This window comes from Ursus arctos, unplaced genomic scaffold, assembly GCF_023065955.2.
Source record: "Ursus arctos isolate Adak ecotype North America unplaced genomic scaffold, UrsArc2.0 scaffold_13, whole genome shotgun sequence".
Taxonomy (NCBI): Eukaryota; Metazoa; Chordata; class Mammalia; order Carnivora; family Ursidae; genus Ursus; species Ursus arctos.
The window spans coordinates 65,523,901-65,538,893 of record NW_026622797.1 but is presented as its reverse complement, the minus strand read 5'-3'; positions in this window follow the sequence as shown (position 1 = coordinate 65,538,893).

Here is a 14,993-nt window from a genome sequence, read left to right as displayed (position 1 = left end):
CATCCAGTTCGAAGACCTAATCTGGTGATTTTGCTTTGTATGGACTTTTGATGTATTTTGGTATATCACAGAGAATTTATCCAGTGGGAACTGGGAGAGTCTTCAATCGCATCTCCTGGTATCTTGGCATCAGGGACATTTGCTGGAGCCATGGATCCTCTCTAATGTTTAACATCAATAAATTAGACTCCTATGTAGGAAAGGTGAGATTGCCTGCTATAATAGTTTAACACAATTTAAATCACAGAAGAAGGGGTTTCAGTTTCTAGAAGGCACTGTTCAGGCCCTGCACTGTCCAAGTAGACCCAAAAATGTGTATGTATAAATATACCTATATTTATACACGGATAGAGAGATAGAGACGAGATAGAGAGAGAAAGAAATGTATAGCTGAAGGTGGATTTTGTTTTCACTCTGATTTCAGGACTCTGCTGTATAAAGTTTCCTTTATAGCCCACTTATACTCTGATTGGCTGTTTCTTTTTCATATTCACCAATTGTGCATAGAATAGTGACTGGCTCATGAGAAGTGCTGAAATAATTTACAATTATTTACACACATAAAGAGAAATAGTAATGGGGAAAAGTAGAAAGTACAGTGTGTGCACAGAGAAGTGAGTAGGGATCGGGTCTGCAACAAGCGTGCACGAGTTTTGAGAAAATGTCATGGAAGAGGAGGTATAGAAGTTGGCCTTAAGAGACATCAAAGAGTTTGCCAGTTGGGAAAGAAACTGCAACGATTTCAGGCTGAGGGAACAGCAAGGGCCATGTGAGCACATGGCACATTTAGGGACGACTTCAATTCAACCTTCGGTCAGCATTAGAATAAGACAAAAAATGGCTTAAAAACCTTTGCTTTTGCCTTGGCGGAGCTCACAGCCTGAGTGGTGGCTGCAGATGTTTTCCTGTAGTCAGTGTACGTATAAGAGGTGGGGATACGGGGGGATGGATACTCACATGGAGATGGGAGGTAAACACATCACTTGAGAGGTTGTTATGGGCCAGCTAAGAGAATTTGGGCTTGGATCAGAGGATTTCTTTTTAAGATACTATTTGTCACTCTCCACTATTGATCTTTTTTTTTTTCCAAAATAAAAAATAAATTGACCTATATCTTCCTACTTGTTTTTTCATGGAAAAGTAGTGGGGGTAAAATATGTGTATACTTACACAAACACACACACACACAGCCACAAGATACAATCTGTGCCAAGATTTTCACACTTTGCCCATGAAATTAATAATTTTATACCAATTGTCATAGCGACAACATTTGAATACAAATTAAAATGTTTACAAATTAACTTAAGACTAGTACTGACCAGAGTTCCTGCTGATGAAAAGTGATTCAAAACATAAAAGCTACTGGACCACAGTTTTCATGCTTCATTTCCCCCTGGTTACTAGAGAGTTATAGCTGTCTAAACTAGATTCTTAGCCGGATGACAGTTTAACATAAATGTGAAGCGCTCTCTGAAACGATAGTTAACATGGAGCTGCATTTTGATTTGTATTTACTATATTTATCATAAGCTTTTTAAATTAAACATTTATCACAGATTCAATAGAGAAGGGGGAATGGAGCAAGAGAGATGTTTTCCAAGTTGCCCACATATTATTAACACGTTACTCCTTAGGACAGAAAATTCAAACCCCTGGCTGCATTCACTGACAATGGCTAATACCTTAACTATGTTGACTTGTCTTCAAATGAAACGACTCTCTCTGATGCAGTCAAGGGCTTTTTGAGTACTTGGACTAGTTCCTTCATAGCAACTCTATGAACTAGCTATTGTCACTCCTATTTTGCAGAGAAGACGACTAATTGTAACAGATTTAAAACTTGCTTATAATAATACAAATGATGTCAGAGTGTGAGTATGAAATGTGGGCTCCAAGTCCAGCCCTCCTCCTCTGTATTGCTCTGACCTTTCAAATCAAGGTCATTAATCACTACCATTTTCTCTGTAAACTCAGCATGCCCAGAAATATTATTAGGTTGGAGGAAAAAAATGGATAAGTAATCAATGGAAAGTTAAAACATTTTGAAATAGTTTTCTGCAAGAACTTAGGCCTTATGTTAAAAGTGAATAATAAATCCATAAATAAAACTACCAGTTTTTACTAATTTGACTGTAGCTGTGAGTTTATACAGGACAATTAAATTACTGTAGATTTAACCTGTGAATGTTATTTAGAGAACATTTCATCTGTTTAACTTTAGATCATCTTCTGGGATAAGGTTGAAAGTATTATTTTGAATCTTATGGTGAGGAAACAGATATTAGTGAAGTATACGTGGTATGAAGAAGCAGGATTTTTTTTTAAGATTTTTTTTTTTTTTAATGTGACAGAGAGACAGCCAGTGAGAGAGGGAACACAGCAGGGGAGTGGGAGAGGAAGAAGCAGGCTCATAGCGGAAGAGCCTGATGTGGGACTTGATCCCGGAACGCCGGGATCACGCCCTGAGCTGAAGGCAGACGCTTAATGACTGCGCCACCCAGGCGCCCCGAAGAAGCAGGATTTTAACCTGAGTCCCAGCCATGGGAAAGTGCTACCTCATGAACTGTACCTTGTTTCTGTGTAAATTACTTCAGTCTTCACTTCTGTCCATCTGGAGTCTTTCATGAATAATATATCTAATTAGGTGACATGAAATACAAATACAATTCTCTTGTGTCATGACAGTTATTTTTGTTATTTGTAATTTTTCATTTAAGTAGTTTATCAGTGACTATAAAACTAATTCTAACACATATTTCTTTTTCTATGGTGGTCCCATTGATAGTTTTACTCATTCAAAAACTGGTACAGCATAGAATTACATTTATCCATTAAAACTGTTGTAGTCTCTCTGTGTATACACACACACACACACACACACCCATACATATACATAAGCATATGTATGTGCATATATTTTTCCTGATGCGTGTCCTATCACTTCATCACTTTTTTAAAAAGATTTTATCTATTTATTTGGGAGAGAGAGGAAGAGAGCACACACACACACACACACACACGAGGGGAGGAAGGGCAGAGGGAGAAGAAGAGGAAGAAAACCTCAAGCAGACTCCCCACTGAGCAGGGAGCCTGATGCAGGGCTGGATCCCAGGATCCCAGGATCATGACCTGAGCCAAAGGCAGATGCTTAACTGACTGAGCCGCCCAGGTGTCCCTCACTTAATCACTTTTAATGAAAAATGTTTGGTTCCTTTACATGCCATCCACTATGGCTGCCTGAATGCTTCTAAGTATAACTGTTTCCTCTTTTATTTACTTCCTTTCACTACCTCATTATTGGTATAAACATAGTTTCCACATTCTCATTTACTAGCATTATAATACCTAAGAGCAAAGGCCCAGTAAAGCTTTGTAGATGGGTGCTTTTTGTCTTCATATTTATTGAATGTTGCTAGCCCAGGCCCTGAGTCAGCAGGCTAGACAGTAGGATTGTAAAGATGTTAGGCTGTATTTTTTTTATTTCAATAAATATCTAGTGAATTTTTACCCTTATGATTAATATACACTATTTTTCGAAGTTTCAGGAAAGTTAAAGTCAGCCTCTCAGAGCCTGTTATTTATTGTTCTAGAAATCACTCACATGCTCAACTGTGCAATAGAGCAGAATTAATTCAGCTAGAAACAGAAAGAAACTGAGCAGTGTTGCAGATAATCTTGTGATTTCCATAGGCATAGACTGTTAAACATGACCCTGAAGAGATTTACACTGAGTCTCATTATGGTTCAGGAAGATGTTTGCATTCATACAGATGAGACCTTTAGGGATGCAGTAATAACACCCTGCAGATAGATTCATGATCCATAATTTTTCAGCTTATGTCTTGGTTAGTTTTCTGTTCATAACCAGAAACTCCTGTGTAGATGTATGTTATTTGGACTCACTATTTTCCTTTTAGATTAGGAGACTAAAGTTATCAAATAGTTTATAAACTAATTAAGTTAGGCACCTGGTTAAAAAAAAATGTCATTAGTAAATGAATGTGATTATTTTGATATCAGAGGTGACGCTAAATTTGAAATAAATTTGAAAAAATGATTGTTTCTTGTGATAATACATTACTTAAAATGCAAAATTATTTTAAGAGGAAAGGTGTTTTAAACTTTTCTGAAAAATATCTGAACTATCAGTGCTATAAAATACCCTTTAAATAATTTATTAGTTCATGATAAAAATGGATAGCCCTTCCATTTTTAAAAATTAATTCACAGTGCACTAAGTCATGAGTTAAGCTCCAATAGCATATTTCATACTACTTATAAGGTAGCCTTCTTGAGCTTTAAATTCAGGTAGACTGGATTAGTGTGGTAATATAATTTTATTTACATTAATAGTACTGAACAAAAATACAAGCACAAGAATCTACTTGGGGAGAGCATTTGGAGTGTGAATGTGAAGAGACATTAGACAATGAGTGTATTGCAAAATTAAGAGATCCTGGAAATCCTTTTTTTCAAAGCCAAGTCACATAAGAATATGCTCAATAAATATTCTTTGAATAAGTGAACAAGATAACCAGGAAAAAAAAATCACTGAATATTAATTCAAATGTATTGACCATATTGGGTAAAGAGTTCCCCTTGTTTACATTACCCGTAGTTGTCCCAAAGCCAAGATATCGACATGGAAATATTATACCCATAATTTCACCAAAACCGTATATTTTTATATCATAATTATAAAATGCTTTAAAGGGACACCTGGGTGGCTCAGTCAGTTAAATGTCTGCCTTTGGTTCAGGTCATGATCCCAGGGTCCTGGGATCAAGCCCTGCATGGGCTTCCTGCTTCTCCGTTTCCCTCTGCCTCTCCCTCTGTTTGTGTTTTCTCTCAAATAAATAAAATACTAAAAAAATAAAATAAAATGCTTTAAAATACATGTTTGGTGACATTACTTTACTCTCAATTCTATTAAGCAGCTTAAAACGCAACTGAATTATACTTCATTGAGGACACAGTCATTTACTTTATTTTAATACAAAGTGATTTCCCCATGAATTTTCATAAATACCTATTTTTATTAAAAATTATAATTATATGTGCAACTTGAGACATGATCATAGGTTTTGGTTACTTATTAGTTTTGGTCCCTAAGGATTCAAACTCATAATTGAATCATCTTTTCCACTATTGACTTTCTTTACTGTTTGACAAGTTCACCATAACCAAAATGACCCATTACACTGGCTTATGCATCTACTTTGGTATGAATGGCAGCCCTCATCTACATAGTGCCCCTCCCCCTTGCTCCATTTCATTTTTCCTTTCCTAGCCATGGTGGCAGAATGTTTTTTTTTTTTTTAAAGATTTTATTTATTTACTCGACAGAGATAGAGACAGCCAGCGAGAGAGGGAACACAAGCAGGGGGAGTGAGAGAGGGAGAAGCAGGCTCATAGTGGAGGAGCCTGACCTGGGGCTCGATCCCGGAACACCGGGATCACGCCCTGAGCCGAAGGCAGATGCTTAACCGCTGTGCCACCCAGGCGCCCCCAGAATGTTTTTTGATGTCAATTATAGCAGCTCCATGGGAAGTGCATTCTCTTTTCCCACTCCCCTTTCACCCCTCTCGCACTTCTTACATGGACAGCTTTAGTTTTCATCTGACTACACTGCCATTAGGCACACTCTCTCTCAGCGCCTTCACTGTTACCGCCCTCTCTACGGTTTCCTTAATGGAACGGCAGAACTCTGCCTTTCTTGCTCAGTCACGTGCAGAAGCAGCTGAGGTGTCACGCCATGAAGATGACATGCAACTGCTTATGTGGAAATCTGACAAAGTACCCAGGCATAAAGAAAATGTGTGAGCAGTTATTAAACACACAGGATAGCACCAACTTGTGGCAATCTCCTAATATTAAGGGGGAGTCAGGTGAACCAGGGTCATACCCTAGCTTGGACTTCTTTCCTGGTATGACTCTAGACAAATCACTTAAGCTTTCTGAGATTCAATTCCTTACCTATAAGTAGGACTAATATTTCCTTCCTCTAAAAGCTGTTGTTAAAAGAGATATCTCAGTACCTGACATAGTTACATGAAGGGGAGTAGACTTTCTGAATAAAATTATATTCTTCATCCAGACAAAACTACTCCCAAATGAGCACAATTAATTATTGTGTTTGAAATGGAAAAAATAATGAGTCGTAGCATGACCCATTCAAGGGTCCTTGTAAAAACAGCTATGATTGAAGTCATCGGATAGCTGCTTATTTGTCATGTCAAGACTTTTCCAAATAGGAGTAATATTTTCATCTGAAGAGTGACTGCACATTTAAAACACACAATCAGAAAACCAGTGCCTGCCTGCAAATTATCTAGCATTAATTTGTCCTTTTTGCGGTGAAAAAGATATTCCAACCTCCCTGCCCTCCCCCCTGTGGTGGATGCAGCAGCCTGACTCCCCAGCTTCATCCCCACTCCTTGCAGCATAACTTTGTGCAGGCCAAAGGCTACAGCAAGACTCCTTTACAGCTTAGCTTCTGAACACAATCGAGCTTTCACTCAAGAGAGGAGCTGTGGTGACACGTGAAAGGGAGATATCAGTGTCATGAGGCAGAGGCCACACTTCAGCTGCTTCTGCTATTTCTGCTGACAAGTGTCTTTGTGGAGGTTTTTGGTACCAGCCACAGCAGAGGTCTGAAATGCCCATGCTCTAAATCCATGGGTGTCAAATGGCGGGGACTATGGCGATCACTTGCCTGGCTCGGAGCGCACAGAGGAGTGTTGTCTTGGAAGCAGCAGCTGTGGTGGCCTTTCATGAACTCTGTGTCAAAATCATGGCAGAGGCACCAGTTCTTCGGCAGACCCTTTATGGGTATTCTGGGAGTCGTTTCTTGAAGCTCAGTGTAAAGTCTGCTCCCCTAACACTTCCAATTAGTTTGTAATTGAACCCTGACTAATATTCCACTGAAAGTCAAAAATCATACTACAATACTTTATCCCTAAAGATTTTGTAAATGCTTGAATATATTAGAAATTGTATAGCCAATCTTTTTTATTTTCATACAGACGCAGTTGGCTTTATTTTGATTGGCAAATATTATGTTCAGAATAATGCTTTCCATTTTGCATGTTTCTCTTTCAATAATAAATATTAAGAGATATTCCATGGATAGTAAATAATTGGAAGAAAGAATTTCCCTATAAAAAAAAATCTTATTTACTTTTCACAGTGATTGTTTCTATATTCCTTCAAGTGTAACCAGTATATATATATATATATATATGTATGTATATATGTATATGTATATACACACACATTGGAAATAAATACTGCATGTATCTATGCATACACATTTCTTTCATTTATATCATTGATGTCAAAATTTAAAAGGAAAGTTAAAAGAGGCTGAAAGAGGGTGCCTGGGTGGCTCAGTTGGTTAAGTGTGTGCCTTTGGCTCAAGTCATGATCCCAGGATCCTGGGATCGAACCCCACATTGGGCTCCCTGCTCAGCGGGGAGCCTACTTCTCCCTCTGCCTCTGCCCCACCCCCTGCTTGTGCACACGTTCTCTCTCAATCTCTCTGTCAAATAAATAAATAAATATCTTTAAAAAAGGGGGGCAAAAAGAGAGAAAAGTAAATATTATAAAATGCCTATATTAAAAGGGGGTAGCCAAGAGGCAGTTTATCATGAGTCTGAAAAATTGAGTTTCAATTTCAGCTCCTCTTTGTACTCTCTGTTTTAATTAGTTAAAATAAGTCAAATAACCTCTCTGCGCTTATACATATCTCAAAGGATTGTTGTAAGAATAAATGAGATGAGAAATGTAAAGTGCGCAGCATAGAATGGGAACTTATTAAATGATTGAGTAATAGATAGTTATAAAGATATACTTTGTCTCAGTTTCGGCTGGGACTCAAAATGCTGAGAAAAACAACAATATGGGTACAAGTATCTCTACATCCCACCCAGAGGGACACAGCCTGTCAGGCACTATGAAATGATTTCTCCCAACCTTAATCGCTGTTTTTCTCCCAGGATATATAAGGAAGAGGCAAAAGATTCATGGGGAGCTTAGTGTTCCTGGAGATTGTGGTAAATATCATCAACCGTAAAGCAGTCTATTCTTTCCTTCCATAGAGACAGAGCTGTAGCTGGGCATGTGGCCGGAGCGTGTTTCTCAGGCTCTCACGTAAGTTGGTATGGCCAATGGAATGGTAGCAGAAGAGATGTGCGCCGCCTCTAGGCCAGGACCTTCAAGAGAGCGGATGTGTCTCGCTATGTGCCCCTCCTTTCTCAGTCTGAACACAGATGATGATGAGACTGCAGGAACTCATGCAGCTGAAGATGGAAAAAGTCCCTGAATGACTACCTGAAGAGAGCCAGCCACTTACTTAAACCCCACCCAGGACTATTATGGGAGAGCTAGGTAAACTTTTTTAAGCTACTGAAAGTTGGTGTTGCAGTTGTTATGATTTTCTAGACTACCTAACTCACACAGAGAGTCTAAATTATCTTGGAAAGAGTCGCTATAGTAGTAAGGCATTTCCCCCTTCCAGTTACTCATGAACGAGGTGAGGGGAACGTACACCATCTCGAGCCAAAATAGGGGCTGTGTGAAACAAATCATTTGGAATGCTTGCTTTATGTTCCCTGGAATCTGGGCACATGGAGACACTGGTAACTCTCTAAAACCTAGGGCAGACTAGATGGTAACAGAGGAAAGGCGCCAGGAGAAAGGAGAGAGAAATATGTTAAATTTCCCAGAAACGAAGGTGCACTCCGCCAAAGGGGAGCAGCCTGCAGCCATCTTGATCGGGAATCATACCAAAAAGGGATGAAGAGGCGGACAGACCCAGCACTGGGCAGCCCGCTGGCAGCACACAGGCTTCAGAGGCAGTGGTCAGCTAGATGCCGTGTCTCCTGCCTCACCAGAACTGCGGTTAGAGGACTGTATCAGGAGGATCAGAGGCATTCACAAAGGCTCAGAGAGGAAAAGCAGTTGCCTATCTGTTGCCCACAGGGCCCTGAGGCCATGCGCTAACTGTACAAGTCAGGTGGTATCTGAGAGTTTCTCTCCCTGGCACTTCCCCCTTCTCCACTGTGTTGGAAGGGACAACAGCATCCATGGGGCGGGGAGGGTTGAAGAGTTTAGACACCAAGTGTGCTTTCCTTGCTCTTTGCAGAATGCACAGCTGAGGCAGGCCCCAGCTGGGGAGAGATAATTTAGATTGTATAATAGATTAAACTGTAATGTTAGATTTGATGAGATTTTTATTTTTTTTTATTTTTTTATTTTTTTTTTTTTTAAAGATTTTATTTATTTATTCGACAGAGATAGAGACAGCCAGTGAGAGAGGGAACACAAGCAGGGGGAGTGGGAGAGGAAGAAGCAGGCTCATAGCGGAAGAGCCTGATGTGGGGCTCGATCCCAGAACGCCGGGATCACGCCCTGAGCCGAAGGCAGACGCTTAACCGCTGTGCCACCCAGGCGCCCCAATGATGAGATTTTTAAATTTTTGAAATGAGATTGTTATTCTTTCTGAAAGAGACCAGAAAACCTTTGGGAACCGCTTGAGATTTCATCAGGGGTGGGAAAGATCAATTCCAAAGAACACTATTGGAAGGACGTAGTGTGGAGGACGATGGCTGCTCTCAACAATCATACAGTTGTGTCCAACAAGTTCAATAAACTGATTAAGCAGCTTTTGTCATTGATTACAGAAAAAATAATTGTCATTTCAAACTCCAACTGCCTGTGCTCACTTTTGGCTCTAAAGGAGTGGCACAAAAATTTTCCTGAGGTGGGTTACCTACCCATGTCAGAAATGTTTGGCAAACATTGTTAACAAAACGTCTTTCTTATGATACAAAGACAAGGTCCTTAGCCTTCAACTAGAGAATCCACAAGTAAGGTATATATGTAAAATTTGTAGTAGCCACATTAATTGGGTCAAATTGTCTTAAGAATATATTTTATTTTACAGAATAATATCAAAAATACTATTATTTCAACATGTAGCCAATGTAGAAATTGTTTATGAGCCCTTTCACATTTTTTAATACTAAGTCTTCAAGATTTGGTATGTATTTTGCATTTACAGCAATCTCAATTTGAACTAGCCACATTTCAAGTGCTCGGTAGCTATTATATTAGAACAGCACAGACTGGAGTTAATTTTGTTTCTTTTTTTTTTTAGAGAGTGTGGGGCAGAGGGAAAGGGGGAGAGGAAATCTTAAGCAGGCTCCTGCCCAGCACAGAGTCCAGTGTGGGGCCCCTCTCACAACGCTGAGATCATGACCTGAGCTGAAATTAAGAGTCAGATGCTCAACTGACTGAACCACCCAGTTGACCTGGAGTTAATTATCTTTAAATCTGCCTAAGAAATGAGCAGAAATACTGTATGACAAAGAAAGTAGAAAAGAGAGAGGGGAAGGAGAAAGAGCAGAAAAATGTTGGCCAAGGAGGAATTCTGAGAATGTGGAGAGAACAAATAATGTGTCAAAGCAGAAGGGTTCAGACCAGTGTCTGGTCCATAAAAAGTGCCCCATAAATGCCTGCCCATGTTACCTGAAACCTCCTTTCACCCTGACATTGATTGATCGATTGATCAATTAAAAGATAGATAGATAGATAGATAGATAGATAGATAGATGATAGAGAGATAGAGAGATAGATGATAGAGAGATAGAGAGATAGATGATAGAGAGATAGAGAGATAGATTTACCATGTTACCATTTTACATCCAGCCCATCTTTTTCTACCTTTGCTCAAAGGTCTTTATCTAGGCATACCAGACCCATCATATGTCTGAGAACTTATTGTCTGCTAATGCTGGTAAAGAAAATAAATACATTTGGTTTGATGTAACTTTTGATTAAGGAACCCATGCTGTTTTTCCGTGATACTTATTTTTCGTCTAAAGGCTTACACCTTTATAGTGACCAAATACACTAACGTCATTCAAAATACTTTATACTAGTATCCTAGGAGAGAATATACTTAAAATTGTAAGCCTCATTGCTACTGTAATTTGATTCCTATATTAGATAAAGTGTCTTAAATGTGTAAGTATAAACTTGATGTGTAGATGAAACATTGACCATGCACTATTGCAGCACTCTGGAAAACCCTTTGCCACAGCTATAGTCAAATTTCTGTTCTTGAAAATATAATAGGGATTCATAGGTATTGTGTTAAATGAATATATAACGTGTTGTGTGCCCATAACTACTGTAACGAATTGCCACAAACTTGGTGGCTTAAGACAAAAGAAATTTATTGTCTCACAGTTCTGGAGTCTGGAAGTCTAAGATGAGTATCAATGGGTAAAACTCAAGGTGTTGGCAGAGCTGCGCTTCTTCCAGAGGCTCTGGGAAGAATCGCTTTCTTGTCTTTTCCAGCTTTGGGTTGCTGCCAGCATTCCTTGACTTGTGACCACATCACTCTAGTCTCTGCCTCTGTGGTTACATTACCTCCCCCTCTTCTGGCTGTGCTTTGTCTTGTTCTTATGTCTATGCGAAATCTCCCTATGCCTCTCTCTTATAAAGACACGTATGATTGCATTAAGAGTCCACACGGATAATCCAGGAAAATCTCTCCGTATTAGTTTCCTAGGGCCGCAGTAGCAAAATACCACAATCTGAGTTATTTAAACAACAGAAATTTATTGTCTCTCAGTTCAAGAGGCTACAAGTCTGAGATCAAGGTTCAGAAGGTTTTATTCATTCTGAGGGCTGTGTGGGAGAATCCATCCCATGCCTGTATCCCCAGCTTCTGGGGGTTTACTAGCAATCTTTGGCATTCATTGGCTTGTGGTTACATCACCTTGATCTCTGCCTTCATCTTCTCATGATGTTCCCCTTTAATGTGTGTCTGTCTCGAACTTTCCCCTTTTATAAGGACACTGGTCATATCATATTAGGGGCTTACCCTACTCCAGTATGACCTCATTTTAACTAATAACATCTGCAACAATCCTATTTCCAAATAAGGTCACATTCTAAGATACTGGGATTAACACTTCAACATCCGAATTTTGATGTGACACAATCCCATGTAACACTGATATTCTTAAGATCTGTAATCTCATCTGTAAATATCCTTTTTTCAAATAGGTAACACTCACAGGTTTCAGGATTAGGATCTGATATCTTTGTGTGCCCATTATTCTGCCTACTCCAAATAAGCATGGACATTTCTTGAGCAAATTTTAAAAAGAAGGAGGAGAAAAAGGAAGACAGAGGAGAAAGAGAGTCTGAGTTTTAACAAATTCTTTACCAAGCACTGATTCTCTCCTAAGCACCTAATTCACCAAACTATCTCAAGTATTTGCCTCCACTACTTGCCTTAATGAAGCACAATATTAGATGCCTCACACTATACGTGGAGCCATGACCACTGTAACGGGGTCAGTTTTCAAGCAAGAGAATCCCACTCAAACCTGATGCTGATCCTGACTCAATTCTGATTATTTCTGAGAGCTTAGATCTGGGCCAGGCTCTAAAAAGTTTGACAAGGGTTTCATTTCTTTACATCTACCACTTTTTTGTCAGAGGGAATCGGGGGGAAGAGAGTGCCCCTTCATTTTTCCTTCTGATTCCAGGTGTCCTGGGATGACCCCTGCTTTGTGGCTAGCACCCTTATTTCACAAACCAGCTTCTGGGAGAAACCTCTAAGTTCTTGGAATATCCTGCCTGAGAAGAGTGTATTTGTTTACCTAGGGCCTTCAGCCTTGTGAGATAGTTTGTGCTCACAATGTGACTTACTGTGAATACCTCTTTCTGTTTACCTGGGATCTTGGGCCATGCTGTATCATTTTGACCTCTGGAGGGGCTACAGCCTGAGTAGCCGAGATCAGTCATGTGGCTGCTCTGTGCCTGCATAACTAATCTGCAATAAAAACTCTGGACACAAGGTTTAGGTGAGCTTTCCTCATTGAAAATAATTAGCACACATCACACATTGTTGTTGGGAGGTTTAAGAGCTGTCCATGTGACCCCACTGGGAGGGAGCAACTGGAAGCTCATTCCTGGTTTCTCCTGGACTCCAAACTATGCACCTTTTTTCTCTGTTGATTTTTTAACTGTATCCTTTCTCTGTAATAAACCATAACCATGAGTCTAACAGTTTTTCTGAGTTCTGTGGGTATTTCTAGCAACTCACCAAGCCTGAAGATGGCCTTGGAGACCCTTGACATGTTATTACAAACTGTTTACCATAGTCATACCTTATACCTTAATATTGCAGGGAATACCTTATTTATTTTTTTGCATCAGCCTCTAAGAATGGAAGATGCTCACCAAAGTTAGTTAACTTGCACAGACTCACACAGCAAATGGTAGAGCTACAAAGCAAGCTGAGGCTAGACTGACTCCAAAGAAATGCTCTCAATCACTGTGTTTTATACTCGCATGGACTGAGTGATGTGATGACCTAACTTTAATAAAATATACATTCACTTAGATGATCTAAGAATGTTTTCCAATATAAAATAACAATTTCAAGGTAAGTTCAGGGGTTTAAGAAGTAGCATGTTAGCCATTCAAGTTTATATAATAAGAGATAAATAAGTGCCCTTTTGATAAGATCCAAATGAGAACTGCATCCTTCTTCGTCTTTTCCCTCTGCCTACGAGACTCTAAGAGATCCTCAAGGAAGGCTCTGGGAGGATTTTTATTTCTACAGTCATAATTGGGTCTGCTGTTCCATATGTATCTTTCTGCCTTATGTTATCTCCTGTTTTCATGGGCTTGCATGAATTTACTGGATGGTTATATATGGTTTATAGAAAGCTGAAGGTATTCATGGATTTAACATTGGTGCAAAGAATCACAAAGTTTGGCCTCTAATTTCTTATAACCATTTCATTGTCTCCATTTTGTTTCATTTCCATGGGTAGGGTTTTAGTAACTCCATTTTTTCTCACTACATAATTCAGTAACTTTAATAAACTCATCTACTGACTGAGCACCATGTTAAAAATCCATGCACAATTTCTTCAGAGCAGCACTTTATTACCAGTTTTACTGTAATGCAATATTAATATAAAATGATGACACTTGGACTGTGGAGGCAGTATTGTGCATTTACAATAATATTTATACAAATAATTAAAGTTTCATTTTATTGGATAGGGCATGTCTATACAAAGGGATCTTTTTCACAAATTAACTGAAAAAAAATTAAAAGACCATATTGGCCATCATGGACTCTATCTGGATTTTCTCTGATTGGACTGCAGGAAAATCTAGTTTCAAATATTGCATCTGTCATCTGTACTTCATATCAAGGAATTAATCAAACTGACGGTGGAGAGAGTTTTTTGAATGTTCATTATTTCAGCTATTAATTTTTAAAAGCAGCAAATGTTGCAAGTCAATAGCATCCATAAAAATTGATTTATTGTGCAATTTCCTTCATACTCCTGGAAGCCAAGAGCAGATTCTGTGTATCTAATGCTTTCTATTTCTAAGCCACTCTCTTCACATCCATTTTTTTAAGATAAATTATTTAGATGAAAGAAATGTAATCCTGTTTGAATTCCACTGATTTGAATTCATAGGAACTGACCACATCAAGGAAATGTGAAATTTAGCATGAAAAAGAACTACACACAGAAGCAATTACATTGTGAAAAATCACAGAAATGTAATTTATATTAAAAAGTGCAAAAGATTCTTGATCAATCACATTACTTCTGTGATATAGGTAGCCTCACACTATGTTCTGATAGAGTCTGGGACAGCAGGGACCCCTGATGTCATTTATACCGCCAATGTCTCAATTAAGACAGATCATTTCCTTTAGACACAGAACTCACATGCCATCCTGGAATTGTTTACCATTAAATATATTTGCACTTCAATTTCAGAACTGAATCTAGAGTTGGTCAATCTGTGTTTAAATTCTGATCCAGGTTCTGCTCAATAATTATAGCTATGTTTTCTTGGACAACACTTAATCCTCAGAGTTGCAGTTATCTTCTCTGTGATACATAGATTACAAAGTATATGCAATAGGTTTTTCT